Raw genomic sequence first — 14,804 nt, forward strand, 5'->3', positions numbered from 1 at the left:
ATTATCACTCATATCTTGAAAATTTGAAAGTTTATTTTTATTGAAAATTGTTTATCTGTTTAGAAATATCTGTTTTGGGCTATCAATGGAGGATAGCAACGATTATTATAAAAATTGCATCAGAATGAGGAGAATTAAAACTGTTGTCTCATCCATTTGTGTCAAGCATTATATCATATATATACATTGGGAATGTTTATCGTTTTGAGAAAAATGGGTGAATCTGGGAAGTATATGTTGTCTCGTGGAAATAAGTTGGCCTAAGTGTCCATGGTAAAAGTCCTAAAAACCACGTGTATACATGAGTACCGATCCAACAGACAAAATTTCCGTGAAATGGCAATAGTAGTGCTTATACAATCTACATTTACATGGGTGTCGGTTTACGGTTTTTTGCGGACGAAATTTCCGCAAAAGGTTGAAATTGTTGTGAGATTCCCAAAGTGTAATTCACTACCCTATTTTTCTATTATAAAGGAAGTGATTTATGAATTATGATATTAACCTGGCATTTTATGGTTTTGAAAAATATATAAAATGTTTTGGTACAAGCATTGCATATGCATTCACCTTATATATCTTTGTTAAGATTCATATACTGTGTTGGATTATTTCTATTGGGTTTTGGCTCACCCTATGTGGGAAAAACATTTTCAGGTGCTGATGATATGCCCCTACCAAGGCAATAGCTTGGGAGGACTAGGAGCAAGAGCTTCATTTTGTTTGATTGTTGTATATGTTTTGTAGAAACCAAGGGCCCTTAACTACATTGGATTTAAATCCACTTTTGTTATAACCAAGTATCATCTTGGAAAGTTGTAAGTCTTTTGGGCATTTATTATCTGTTTTACTTTCATATCATATCTCTTATTGTAACACATGCTCTACAGATTTAGGTTTAGAGCTTGTAAATATGTAAATGCATGTGTTATCTTTTGTATAATTCAAATCATATATGAATGGAAAGGATATTCATTTATGGAAACGTACTATCTTTTTTGTTATATGTCATGAGCTATCGTTATATTTTCAGGGCGTTACAACTTGGTATCAGAGCATATCGGGTTTGAATACTTTGGATACGTGGGAAATGGTTCTTACCACAATGGGTTTATCTCGCTTGATAGAGATATTTATATGTGTGGTATGCTATGTGATAACATGCTTATGTGATTATATGGGTATAATATTTAATCCCTAAGATATTGATTGGGTCTATGAGTTTCTAGAAGTCCTGTTAGAAGAGCACTTGATCACTGCTATTTCTAATTGAAACTCTGGTAACGTCACAGAACGATCATTATCTAGGAAAGAAATTCTATGTGTTTATATTACTACGTGCTTATGTGGAGTGAATTACTATTGTCCATTGCCTTAGTACGTGAGTGAGTTAGTTTCGGCACATTTGTAAATGTACTAATCCCTTGTATTACCTTCATTAGGATGTTAGGATGTGGGCTTGGTGGTAGGCCTAGACTTCAGGAAGTGCCGTTACCATATGAGATTTTGGCACAAGAAGAAGGGGATGGACAGGCCAATGTGGCCGAACCAATAGGTCAGTAGGCCATGGGCGCTTTAGTTTGTGAAATGGCCGGAGCTTTGCGGGAACCTATGGACATTCTCAGGGTTGAGAATCGAATCTAGACCCAAGTTGTTGAAGCAGGGCTGTCATTCTTGAAGAGGAGTTCTTTCAGTCAAATCCGGATGAGTTTTTGGGTGATCCTAAGGAGCCACTGAAGACGGATGAGTGGCTAGAAGAGATGGTGAAGACGTTCGAGATGCTTGGCATTAAGGATGATTGGCTGAGAGTGACCTTGGCATCCTTGCAGCTGAAGGGAGATACAGGTCAATGGTGGAAGTTTGAGCGTAGGTGTATTGGGATGACTTGGGAGGCTTTCATCAATGCCTTCCAGGACAAGTTCTTGCCTCCCACTATTAGAGAGAAGTTGAGAGAGCAGTTCTTGAAGCTCAACCAGCTTAACACACCGATGGCTGAGTTTAAGGCTACCTTTACTAGCTTGTCGAGGTTTGCACCAGAGTTAGTAACAACGAAGGAACGTCGTTGTTTAGAGTTTGAGAAGAGGTTGAGAACCGGACTCCTTTTCAAGGTGGTCGCGTCCATGATTGGGGATTATGGTCATCTTGTAGAGGCGGCGGCTCACTTAGAGATCGTGATTCAGACCGAGGAGGAGAGGATGAAGGGCTCCAGACAGAGGAGTCAGGAGGTTCAAGGGGAGAATTGGAACAATAAGAGGCAAAGGGGTTTCAGTCCATATCAGTCCCAGTTAGCACAGTCTAGATCCACGTTTCCCATATCGAGTTCGGGTTTAGGGAGAGATAATCAGGGAGGCTTCACTAGTTTTAAGTGTGGCCAGTTGGGTCACAAGTCTCCAACTTGCCTGCAGAGAAGAGGAGGGCAATAGTCTGCACCGTCTTCGGCTCATCCTCAGAGACAAAGTTAGGGGAGAGGGCAGTCGCCTACTTGTTTTTAGTGTAGGCAGTCAGGGCATATGAAGAGGTTTTGCCCTCAGTTGGGTGGCACACCTGGTGCGTTTGGTTCAAGATAGACATAGAGTCATCAGCCTACCCAGTTAGTATAGGCCTCGAGGGCCAATCAGGGAGCCTTTTTGGCTCGGTCAGTGTATCAGACTTATACTCCGTGCAGTGAGTAGGTGGAGCAGAGACCTATGAGGCGTGTGTATGCTGGTACTACACTAGACTTAGTGCCAATGCCTTTAGTCGTTAGAGGTACTTTCTTGTTATGCAATTCTATTGTCAATGTGTTGATTCATACGAATGCATCTTATTCTTTTATTTTGTCTGTATTTGCATCGGCATTGGGGTTAGAAGTGCCTCAGTTAGCATCTCCACCCAGGGTAGAGTCACCAGTTGGTGGTGATGTTATGTTGGACCAAGGGTGTTGGGGTTGTGAGATAGAGGTTGTCGTTCGCCAATTTCCTTTTGCATTTATATTGATTGATATGTTGAACTTTGATGTTATATTGGGTATGGATTGGTTGTCATCTTATCGGACTATTATAGACTACTGCCGTCAGAGGGTTACTGTATGTACCTCGAGCGTGACTGTTTTCATTTCTTAGGGGACCGAGTTGATAGAGCTTTATTGCCAGTGTGTGACCTGCGTGGTCGGGGTGAACTTAGCCTCCTTTTTACTACATTTTTTAGTGTTGAGAGTGATGTGGCCCGAGTTGAGTTGTCAAGGGTAGTTTGTGAATACCCGGACGTCTTTCCCAAGGATCTCACTAGTTTGCCATCTCACCATGAGATTGAGTTCTCTATTGATCTAGTGCAAGGCCCGGCACCGATTTCTACGGCACCGTATAGGTTTGCACTTGCCGAGTTGAGTGAGTTGAAGATTCAACTCCAAGAATTGTTAGGGGTTTCATCCACCCTAGTACTTCGTCTTGGGGAGCACTGGCTCTCTTTGCCAAGAAGAAGGATGGTGCATTACAACTTTATATTGATTACCGAAAGTTGAACTAGGTAATTGTTAAGAACAAGTAACCAATGCCTCGTATAGATGATTTGTTTGATCACTTGAATGGGTCTTGTTACTTTTCTAAGATAGACTTGAAATCAGGTTATCACCAATTGAGAGTGAAGGAAGAGGATATTTAGAAGACGGCATTCCGTACGTGGTATGGGCATTACAAGTTCTTAGTGATGCCTTTTTCTAGGTTAGCTAATGCACCGGCCATGTTTATGGACTTGATGAACGAAATCTTTCGAGAGTTCCTAGATTGTTTTGTAGTTGTCTTTGTTGATGACATCTTGATTTATTCACCCTCTGAGGAGGAACACGAGGAACACTTGTGAGTTGTACTTGAGTTGCTTAGAACCCATAAGTTGTATGCTAAGTTTGGAAAGTGCGAATTCTAGTTGAAAGAAGTGAAGTTCTTAGGCCATGTGGTGTCTGGGGAAGGAGTGACTGTGGACCCTTCTAAGATAGAAGCAGTACAAGATTGGGAACAACCTAAGAATGCCTTTGAGATTCGTAGTTTCTTGGAATTGGTCAGGTATTACCGTCAGTTTGTGAAGGATTTGTCTAGGTTAGCCTCACCATTGACTAGGCTTACGAGGAAACGAGTTAAGCTTGTATGGATTGAGACTTTTGAGAAGTCATTTCAAGAGCTTAAGGTTAGACTTACCATTGCTCCAGTGTTAATTATTCTGAAGAGCTATTTAGGCTATTAGGTGTATTGTGACGCATCTCGCGAAAGTTTGGGTTGTGTCTTGATACAAGAAGGGAAGGTAGTAGTTTATGGCTCACATCAGTTAAAAATAGGGGTGTGCGCAGTGTGGGTCGGTGCGATTTGAGAGAAAAATAGAAACCGTATGGCGGGTGGCGGATTGATAAAAGTGTCACTAGAATTTGTCATTTTCCTTATCAAAAACCAGCGGTTTGGTTGGCAAATAATGGCAGATTTGCCTTGGCGGTTCGGGCGGATTGGCGGTTTATAAAAAAATATAATTCAAATTACAAAACTTAAATCAAAGAGTAAAAAAAAGACAAGAGATACTGTGATGTTAAGCATCTTGCGAAGCTTTCTTCTGATGCAGCAAGTGTAGCAACAACATGATAATATCAACGACTATGCCATCAGTTCATTACAAGCATCTGTGGAAGCTACAATGATCAAATACAATACATAAAATTAATATCATTCAGGGTTTACAATATATTGAAAAGAAAAGTATTTAGATTGAAAAGTGAGCTGATGCAAGCTTACAACATGGCCAGAAAAAAAAAAAAAAAAGATTGAAAAGTGAATTGGAATCCAACTTTATTTTGGATTACTGACATCTTGAATTCCTCTCGAGCAGTAATGCAATACTATATTCTAAGGTATAGAACAACAAGCAAACTTAAGTAAAAAAGAATTTTTAGAATCTTATAAAACATGATTTAATAGCGGTGCGGGTCGGTGCGGTTTGGAAGAAAAATAGAAACCGGCGGATTGATAAAAGTGTCACTAGAATTTGCCATTTTTCTTACCAAAAACTGGCGGTTCGATTGGCAAATAATAACGAATTTGCCTTGGCGGTGCGGTTCGGTGCGGTTTTGGCGGTTTCGGTGGTATTATGCACACCCCTAGTTGAAAACATATGAGAGAAACTATCCTACTCATGACTTAGAGCTAGCAGCAGTGATCTTTGCGTTGAATATTTGGAGGCATTACTTGTATGGTGAGAGATTTGAGGTCTTTTCTGATCATAAGAGTTTGAAGTATTTATTTTCACAAAAAGATTTGAATTTGAGGCAGCGAAGATGGATGGAGTTCACGGAGGACTATGAAGTGGCCGATGCCTTGAGTAGAAAGTCCTTTAGTAGTGTACCGAGTATTGCCATCCGAGAATTGGAGATGTTGGGTGCTATTGGCGAGTTCGACTTGCAGTTTAGCGAGTCTGTTGAGTCGGCAACTTTATTTATAGTAATTGCACAACCTACAATGGTGAGCAGAGTTATAGAAACACATAGGGGTGACCACGAGGTAGGAACCCTTTAGGAGAAGATATCTAGGAAGGTAGAGAAAGGCTTGAACGTGTATTCTGACTTGAGTGTTAGATTTCTTAACTGTCGTTTCGTGCCGGAGTCTAGCCGAGATGAGGTACTCTGAGAGTTTCACCATTCATGCCTTGCAATTGTAGACACCCTATTTTGACCTTAGCAGAGGCACGGTTGGTGCAGACTATCATGGTAGAGGATGAGGGAGGGGGACTATGTAAGCGCCCAATCTATATGTATTATGAACAAGCAAGGGACTAAAATTGTGCTCCTCTTTGGGTTGCTCTCTGGGTTTGTGTTACTATGCTTTTCAATTCATGAATACTAACCCAGACAATGATTTTGTGTTACTATGCTTTAAATATCATATTTGTGTTGTTGTAAGTCCTCTCAAATTTGGCATGTTTAGGATATAGTGGCTAATCCATTGAGTTAATCATTTTTAGCTTTCATTATGTCTCTTGGAACCTTGTGGTCATGGGACGATTAGAGCTTAGGCTTAGGCTTAGCCACCCCACCACAAGTTCACTTATCTAGTGTAAATTTTTTGCTTTCATATTATTGTTGTCCACCTTGAAGCTAGGTCGTAGCTTCCGTGTCCAAAGTGTTGAAAAACTCTCTTATCGATCATTTTTGAAACATGGAAATGGATGTCTCATCCTTGTTCCATGAAAAGAGGAGTTGTCAACAACTTTGGCAAATTGTGTGTTTAAGCTTTGATAGGTAGCTTGCTTTTTGTCTTTTTTTTTTTTTTTTCTTACTTGATTTGTTGTTCCTTAAGAGCCCTTTATTGAGAAGTGTTGAAAACTCTCTCCTAGATCCACTTTGAAGCATGGAAATGGATGTTTCATCCTTATTTTATGAGTAAGGAGATGAGTTGACAACAATTTTTTAGTTGTTACTTTTGTTGATTTTGGTTGCTCTATGATCATCACATACTATCTTGTGACTTGATGATTTGTGAGTGAAGCATGCCTATCTCTTGTATGAATAAATTTCATGATATGAAAAAGGTAAGGTGAATAGCTTTGTTTTGTGTTTGGCCAAGTCTTTTCCTTTTGCTTTTAAAGATCATCATGCAATAAATTTGCAATCATTGATGATTTGGGAAGCAAACCTACTCTCTCCTTGAAAATCCTCATGAAAAAAGGGAGCATGAAGGATGAATAGCTTTTAGAAACCCTCTATCTTGCTCTGTTCCAGTTCTGCCGCAACAGGGTATTCTCCAGAAACAGTGGCCGGCTGGCCATTAGTCTGTACGGCTGACCACTTGATTAGGCCGGCCGGCTAAGGATGTTGTATGATAGTGATAATTTCCAACAAAATAGAGCAGATTTTTTAGAACAAAACAGAACTATTTTTTGACTAAAAACATAGTAGCTTCTGGCAGCAAACAAAGAGGTTTACAGAGGATGTTCTCGCTTGTACACATGTGACTCGTTGCTCATTCAAGTCCATTAGCGAGTACCTCCTGCAGTTGTACCTCGAGATTTGGTGATACACAATACATACACCCCATTCTAATCTACAATCGCAGGAGGTACTCCCAGGGTTTGTGTTCCTCTCTGGGTTCCGCTCATTCAAAATAGGGTGTCTACACAAAATCTCGAAAGAGGACGAGACTTAGGATCACTATCGCCATCAACACCGCTCTCATTGGAAGAATGTGACTCCAAGCCAGAATCATCGTCTCTATCATCGGAATCAGAGCGCTCAATAGCGATCTCCTCAATGTCTCTGGTCTCAGTATCCTCGTCAGTCAAGGTCCTCTTAGTGGACGAAGAAGCCCTTTACACTCGAGACTCACTGTCTCCATTTTGGCTCCGGCTACGACTCCAGGCATCTCTGCCCCTACCTCTAACTCTGCCCTCACCTCTAACGACATCACGCCTGATTAACTGGTGCCTTTGGTTACGTCTAGGGATGTTACTCCATTGTTATCATTCACAGACAAAGAGCTACCGCCCGAGGGGGTTAACCATAACAAACCTCTGTATGTAACCTTGGAAAGCTGAAAGAAGTGGATGCGGGTAGTGTTGGTGGACACTGGCTCGACAATCAATGTATGTCCGGTGAGGACTACTTATGCCATAGGCTTAAAGCCAGCTAACTTCACGCTTACAACTCAATCTGTCCGAGCGTACGATAATACTAGCCGCAATGTCATGGGAACCTTTAAGCGCCAGATACTAATTAGTCCATCCGAACATGAGGTTGAATTCCATGTGACGGATGTGCCAACAGCCTTCAATCTACTCTTGGGCAGACCTTGGTTGCACCAAATGAAGGCGGTTTCTTCAACGGTACACCAACTAGTGAAGTATTCGTTCAAAGGGGGGATTGCGACTGTTTATGGAAATTCTTCTATCCACCCTCCCCCAAGAACCACCACACCCTTGTTGGAAACCAATAGGCTTGACACGGGCTCATAAATTGTCATTATTTAGAAGGACCTTATCAGAAGTGGCAGCCACCTGGTATGCCAAACTAGAAGACTCGACCAAGCGAAACTGGGAAAAACTATTTGAGGGATTTGTTAATCAATATTCCTACAATACTTAGATTGAAGTAACCATCAACGAACTGGAAGTAACCTCTCAAAATCCCATGGAACCTTTTATCGACTTTGTTGCTAGATAGAGGGCAAAGGCAGCCCAAATGACAAACAGGACTTCAAAAAGGGAACAGGTCTGATTGGTAGTTCAAAACCTTGAACCAGACATGTTATAGAGCATGATAGTCGCGCCACTATCTACTTTCGCTGCTTTACATGAATTGGGGGTTCAGATTAAGAGTGCTTTCAAGAAGGGAATTATCCAGAGAACAAGTGAACCGACAAATAGGCAGTTTACTAGGGGTACCAATGCTAGCAATAGCACTATTCTTAGGCCTGTCGAAATCAGTACCGTCACCACAATAGCCAAGATAGCCGATCCATTTGCTGGCATAACCTCACTGTAGCTTGCTTTTCATGCTCCTTTCGGATATGATTAGCCCTACAGTTTCGATTCTTGTGGTTCAGAATCTAATTTCACAATTGCAATGTGAAACAATGAAAACACAAAAGAGTCCAAATCTGGAAATTTTTTTTGGAAAATCAATGTTTGAATCAAATGCCAAAAATGGACTGCTTTGCTAGATTTTAGAGTTGCCACCTAAATATTTTTGAAAAATTTAGGAAACCCGTGACTCATGCCAAAGGCCACTTGTCCATCATTATCTAGAGTGTCTCAGCTCGGGAACTCAGGTACGAGAGGGGAAGGTCATGAATTGAGCACCCCACTCGCCCGATCAAAGATCGGCCTTTACTAATCATGGTGTGATATTTATTTACCTTATATGCTCTTGTTCTGATTATTAGGCTAATTTACTATGTGATGCACACAAGTATAGACTAATTTGCAAAAGTTGGAACATTTTGATCTTATGTTTGTTTTGAAAATTGTTTTGAATATGTACCACTTGAAAAAGCGATCTCATATGTACATCTAATCAAACTATTCCAATTTGAGCAAATTTGCCTTCATCCACTGGCATTAAAACAGGGTATATCACTTAAGCATTTAGCCACATGGAAAATATGCTCAACATGGCAATAATCACACACGTGCAATATGCTAAAGCAATAAAGGCTCACCTAGTACTCCAAGGCAAGCCAAACAAAGTAAAAGTATTAGAAAACATGCATGTTCCTAACTAATGTACAATGACTAATACAACACATGCAATAATGCAACTAATAGGCTCGGCTACTAGTTATGACATGTGAATCAATTTGATAGCATGCAGTTTAAGCACTTTTTCAAGGAAGAAACAAATAACTATGTGAGGTAGAATAATGCATCGAGCTTAATGCATGTAAGACAATGGATGCAAATCATGGGAAATGTTAAATGAAATATGGTGCTCGAGATTATCCATCATAAGCAAATAAATAAAATGGAGAAAGATGTAGTGTTGAAAGACATACACACATTATTACAAGTTGGACCTCGCGCGGGAGGGTCCGAATAAATGTCCTAGCTAATTTAAGCTAATTAACTAGCTTATTACAAACCAAATGAAATGAATTAACTATACAAACTTCTTATTACAATTGGAATTAAATTAATTGATTACAACACAAATATAATTAACATAAAGGACAACTAGGTAGTTATACTATAGGATTAATTAAGCTAAGTAATTAATTATTCTAACTAATCAGCCCTGAGACATAAGGAATGCTCATGTGTGTTGGCGGTTTCCACTCGAAAATGCCTTTATTTTGCTGTCAAAAGGGTTCTGTTTTGCAGGCAGAAAATTGCATTGTTTTGCCTCAGCCTCTGCTCTGTTCTGTAGAGAAACGGGACACTGCCGGACTGAAAAAGGTGGTCGGCCAACCAAAAGAGATGGTCAGCCGTACAGAAAAAGTGGTCGGTCGGCAACTAGTTTGTGGTATTGCCCTGCTGCAACAGACAACAAACAGAGCATTTTCAGGAGATGTCTGTCCACCCTGTCTCTCCTTATCATCAAACAGCTCAAAGGAGGGGTAGGCTTGATTTGCAAGTCATCAATCGGTGCAAATTCATTGCATGATGACTTATGAACCAAGGGTACAATTTCAATAAATGAACAATTAAAGACTCACGAACGTCCTCTCTATCATGACATTGATCAAGGGAAGCGGTTGACATCGACTCTTGAACTGTTTTTATCACTAGTTAGTATGAAATGCTTCAAGACTCAATGGGTTCAATTAACGTCTGATTGAACCCAAAACCATTTTATTATCTTGCAGCTCTTTTAGTCCAAATTTATTACTCCATTTTAATTACATTTCCATTCATTAGTCAATTAAGTTTAATAATGAAGATTGAGTCCACTAATGGGGAGAGTACCAAACAAAGGGTTGTTTTGGGCTTGAGAGAGATGTCATGCCGTTGGAAATGAACCTCCGAGGAGATTAAACCATTATGCACAATGATCTCCATCTCAAGTTTAAACAACCAATCAGTTAAAACAACTCTCAAGGAAACGAAAAGCCAAGAAATGAGAGAGATACAAAGGTGATTAAAGATGATCACAAGTATGGAAAGCACTAAATAAATGCTATCAACTCAAATAGGTTGGTGTCTAATGCCTAAAACACCAAACCTATAAGGACTATTACACTACAAGCAAACCATGCAAAGCTCAAATGCAATGAACAACTCGAAAATAGTCCTAAAACAGTCCTAAACAGCGCTGGAATTAAGACAAAAATAGTTAAAACAACAAGCTAACATATTGAGGGATTAAGCTAGCACACAAGCATAAGGAGGGAAGGCTAACCCCTCTATTTTTGGGACTTCAAAATAACATTTTTATCCTCTAAAAATCTCTAAAAATCAATGGTAAAAAGCTCAAAAAAAGTTAGGAAAGAGATGGGAAACACAAGGGTAAAGGCCTAGGAACCAAGGTTCAAAAAAGTTGTTAACCCCTCTACCTATAATGGCCTTAAGCCACAAGTTTCAGCCCATAAAAACAATGTAAAAAATAGTCCAAAACTAGTAAGAAAAGAGAGGGGAGAAGTAGTTCAAAGAAGGAAGAAGTTATACCTCTTGAAGAGAGATAGCTCTTTGTTTCACAAACCACAAGGCTTTCACTCTTAAAGGATGAAATTTGGACTTAATAATCTCAGCAAGGAGAGCTCAAATATTGGTTTAGAAAGTGCTTGGGTAATTTGTGTGTGTTGCAAGATAGACATAGAGAGAGAATTTTAAGTTTTGGTGATTTTGGAATTTTTTGTAAACTTAAACCAAGAGGGAAGGTCCTTTATATATAGAAAAACATGTGCCTCAGTCAGAAATATCTATATAGAGACAGCTGGTGTGGTGCATGCACATGGGGGGACAGCTGGTAGCAGCTGGCAGTAAAATATATGCCAGTTGGAAAACATGGCCAGGCGGCCATGAAATGCCTGCCAGCCATCTGTTGGCCTGTAGGCCTCTAGATAGTCAAGTATGGTTTAGGTATGAAACAGACAGGTTTTTGGAAACCAAGACAAGTTTGATCAAGTATGTGCACAATTCTAAGCTCTGAAGTATGAAAAACGGAAGCTCTTGCTGAGAAACTTGAGCGTACAAAGCGTAACATTTCATTATTGAGTGATCAACCTGAGGCGAAAAGTCTTAAGGGCGGTCAAAAATGGGGTGTCTACACTCACGAACCACTAGCCCAGCCTGAAACAAATTTAGAACCTTCACCCCTCTTTATATGAGTCTAACTCGTGCTCTCAAGGTTCTGATGGACAAAGGGCACCTTAAGCCCCTTGATCCTCGACCTCTCCTTGACCCACTTCCAGCCAAACATGACCCCACTCAATATTATATCTTCCACCAGCAGCATGGTCACCCTACTGACCGTTGCTTTCGTCTTCGTCATGAGATGCAAGATCTCATTGACAATAAGATCATAGCTCTACCCCCAAAGCCAAATGTAACCACCAATCTACTCCCCGTCTACAACCAAGTCCCTTCACCCCAAAATATCAACCTTATCCAAACATTATCACCCACCTTTAACCCCAGCATATGTATCTCTCCATCTCATTTTCCTAAACCCAAGGTGGTTATTCTGGAAGGCACGAACTTGTGCATGATGGATATAACACCCACAACCCAGCCAAAGCCTGTGGTGGCGGCAGTTGAAGAGAACATAAATTCACTGAAAAAAGGTTGTCTGTTACCTAGTTTACAGAGATGGGACCAACACCCATGGAAGAGTATGATCCTAGTTAGTAAATTGTGGCTTCTGACCAACCAAAACCAATGATCATACTGCTGGACTCACTCTACATCAATGTTATTGGAGAAAATGGCCCTGAACAAAGTCTTGATGACTTAGCAGAGATGGAGGAAAACTTAGAGAACCTCTATTTCTTTGAGGAAGAGGATGTGGGAAGAGTGCAAATCGGATGGTGGGATCCGAGCCAACCTAAATCTTGCCATGGGTGGTTAAGCAGTGAAGAGGAATCTGATATAGAGGAATAGATAAAAAAGGAAGACAATCAAGATTGAAGGAAATAAGACTGAAGGAAAGGGTCCAAAAGAAGGAAAAATTGACGAGAATAGCAAGTCTGAGGACATGACTATCGCCGAAAGGGAATAGGTGCTGGAACAATTTCAAAAAAAAAAAGAATAGAGGAGATACATAAAGATACATAGATCAAAACTAGCTCATGAGCAGGTGAAAGGAAAAGAGAAAGAGGACGTTGAGTTAGGGGAAAGCAATGTCAAAACTGAAGAAAAGTCTGAATGGGAATCCAATAACAAAGAGAATATGCCAAGGAAACTAAAACATTATCAAGAGGCAGAAGTTGAATCAACCTTGAAGGAGAAGCAGCGTGCCGACAGAGCATGGACTGAAACAAGAAAGAAGGAGATCCTTTCAAGAATCAACCTAAACTCGCTATATCAACCTAATGGCGGAAGGTGCAATGTGAACATGATTCGGGTAGAGCTAGGCAGTGGCCCAACAATGACCACGGGGAGAATGGTGGGAGGAGAATTATCTAAGCTTTGCTTACACCGATGAAGGGTGGGGAACTGACATCCCTACCAATACATGGTACATAGGAGAGATCAACTACATGACAATAAGTGGTAATAAATCGAACCTAATAGTTGCATTCTTGCATGTGTTGCATTAGTGAAGTGCATTGATAGGGTTATGCATTTTTCTAATTGCTTTCTTTTTCTTTGGCTTACCTCGGAGTACTAGGTGAGCATTTTTTGCTTTAGCATATTCATGGGTGTAATTTTTGCTATGTTTAGCATCTTACCATGAGGCTACGTACTTACTCGAAATAAATTGTTTGAATGCTTGTGGATCTAGTGAGCTAGCCAATGGAAAGATGGCTAGCCCACCCACATTTAATGAAGTTTTAATCACATTTTAAGCTTGAAAACAACTTTGAAATCACTATGTAAATACAAGAAAAAGAGAGAGAAAAGATGATGAAAGAATTCAAAGATCACCTCTTGGAAGAGAGGATGTTCTTCTTAGTTCACAAACCACAAGCTAAACACTCTCAAGTAGCTACAATTGTGTTCAAGAATCTTAGCAAAAGCTTCAAGTTTAAGCTTATAAGGTGTATGTATTGTGTATCTATATTGCAAGAGGGTAGAGAAGATGGTTGGGCAATCTATAGGCTCTTGGGGAATTTTTCTAATCCCGAACCATGAGGGGGGTGTTGTATTTATAGAAAAATAGCTATTCACGTTAGAAATATCTATAAAAGGGACAGCTGGTCCAAATCATGTGCATAGGAGCAATTGGTAGTTGTCTAACCATTCGGGATAGTAAATATTTTGACAGCTACCAGCTGATCCCATGCACATGCTTTGGACCAGCTATCCCTTTTACAGATATTTCCGATGAGAGAAGTTGTTTTTCTATAAATACAACACCCTCATCATGGTTTGGGGTTAGAAAAATTCCCTAGGAGCCTATAACTCGCCCAACCATCTTCTCTACCCTCTTACAATATAGATACACAATACATACACCTACAAGCTTAAACTTGAAGCTTTTGCTGAGGTTCTTCAATACAATTTCAGCTTCTTGAGAGTGTTTAGCTAGTGGTTTGTGAAATAAGAAGAACATCCTCTCTTTCAAGAGGTGATCTTTGAACTCTTTCATCATATTTTTTCTCTCTTTTTCTTGTGTTTACATAGTGATTTTAGAGTAGTTTTCAAGCTTAAAATGTGATTAAAACCTCATTAACAGTGGGTGGGCTAGCCATCTTTCCATTGGCTAGCTCACTAGTTGTATATCCTTTATTTTATTTCATTTTATTTCACTTTTTTTTCACTTCTTTTGGTTTAATTTTAGTCCCTTTTAGCACTATTTTAGGTTGTTTTTGTGTGATATAAATTGAATATGGGCTTATCAAAGGATCCTAGTCCTCCTCGCTACATACGGTTGTAGATTTTTTTTCTTCTATTTCATAGGCCTTCTTTTTTAACAGGGTTCAAGGGGGCCAAAGAAGAGGAAGATCCCCGACAAAATAGAGTTGTTCATCGCCACTTCCCCCTATGAGGTGTTTTCAAAGCCACTGCTCATCGTGTATCTTTTCTATTATGTTGCATGTTATGTTGCATGGCACATGCTCCTCATTGTATTTCACTTTCATATGCATTCATCTCATTGTATCCACCCTTATCACCCGGCGGTGTGATTCGACCTTGTAACAACCCTACTATGTGTTCTGCTAATTAATTTTAATTATGCTGATAATTATGCGCTTGACATG

Source organism: Camellia sinensis, unplaced genomic scaffold (genome assembly GCF_055761805.1).
Source record: "Camellia sinensis isolate YWXY unplaced genomic scaffold, ASM5576180v1 Unanchor3, whole genome shotgun sequence".
In the NCBI taxonomy this organism is placed as follows: Eukaryota; Viridiplantae; Streptophyta; class Magnoliopsida; order Ericales; family Theaceae; genus Camellia; species Camellia sinensis.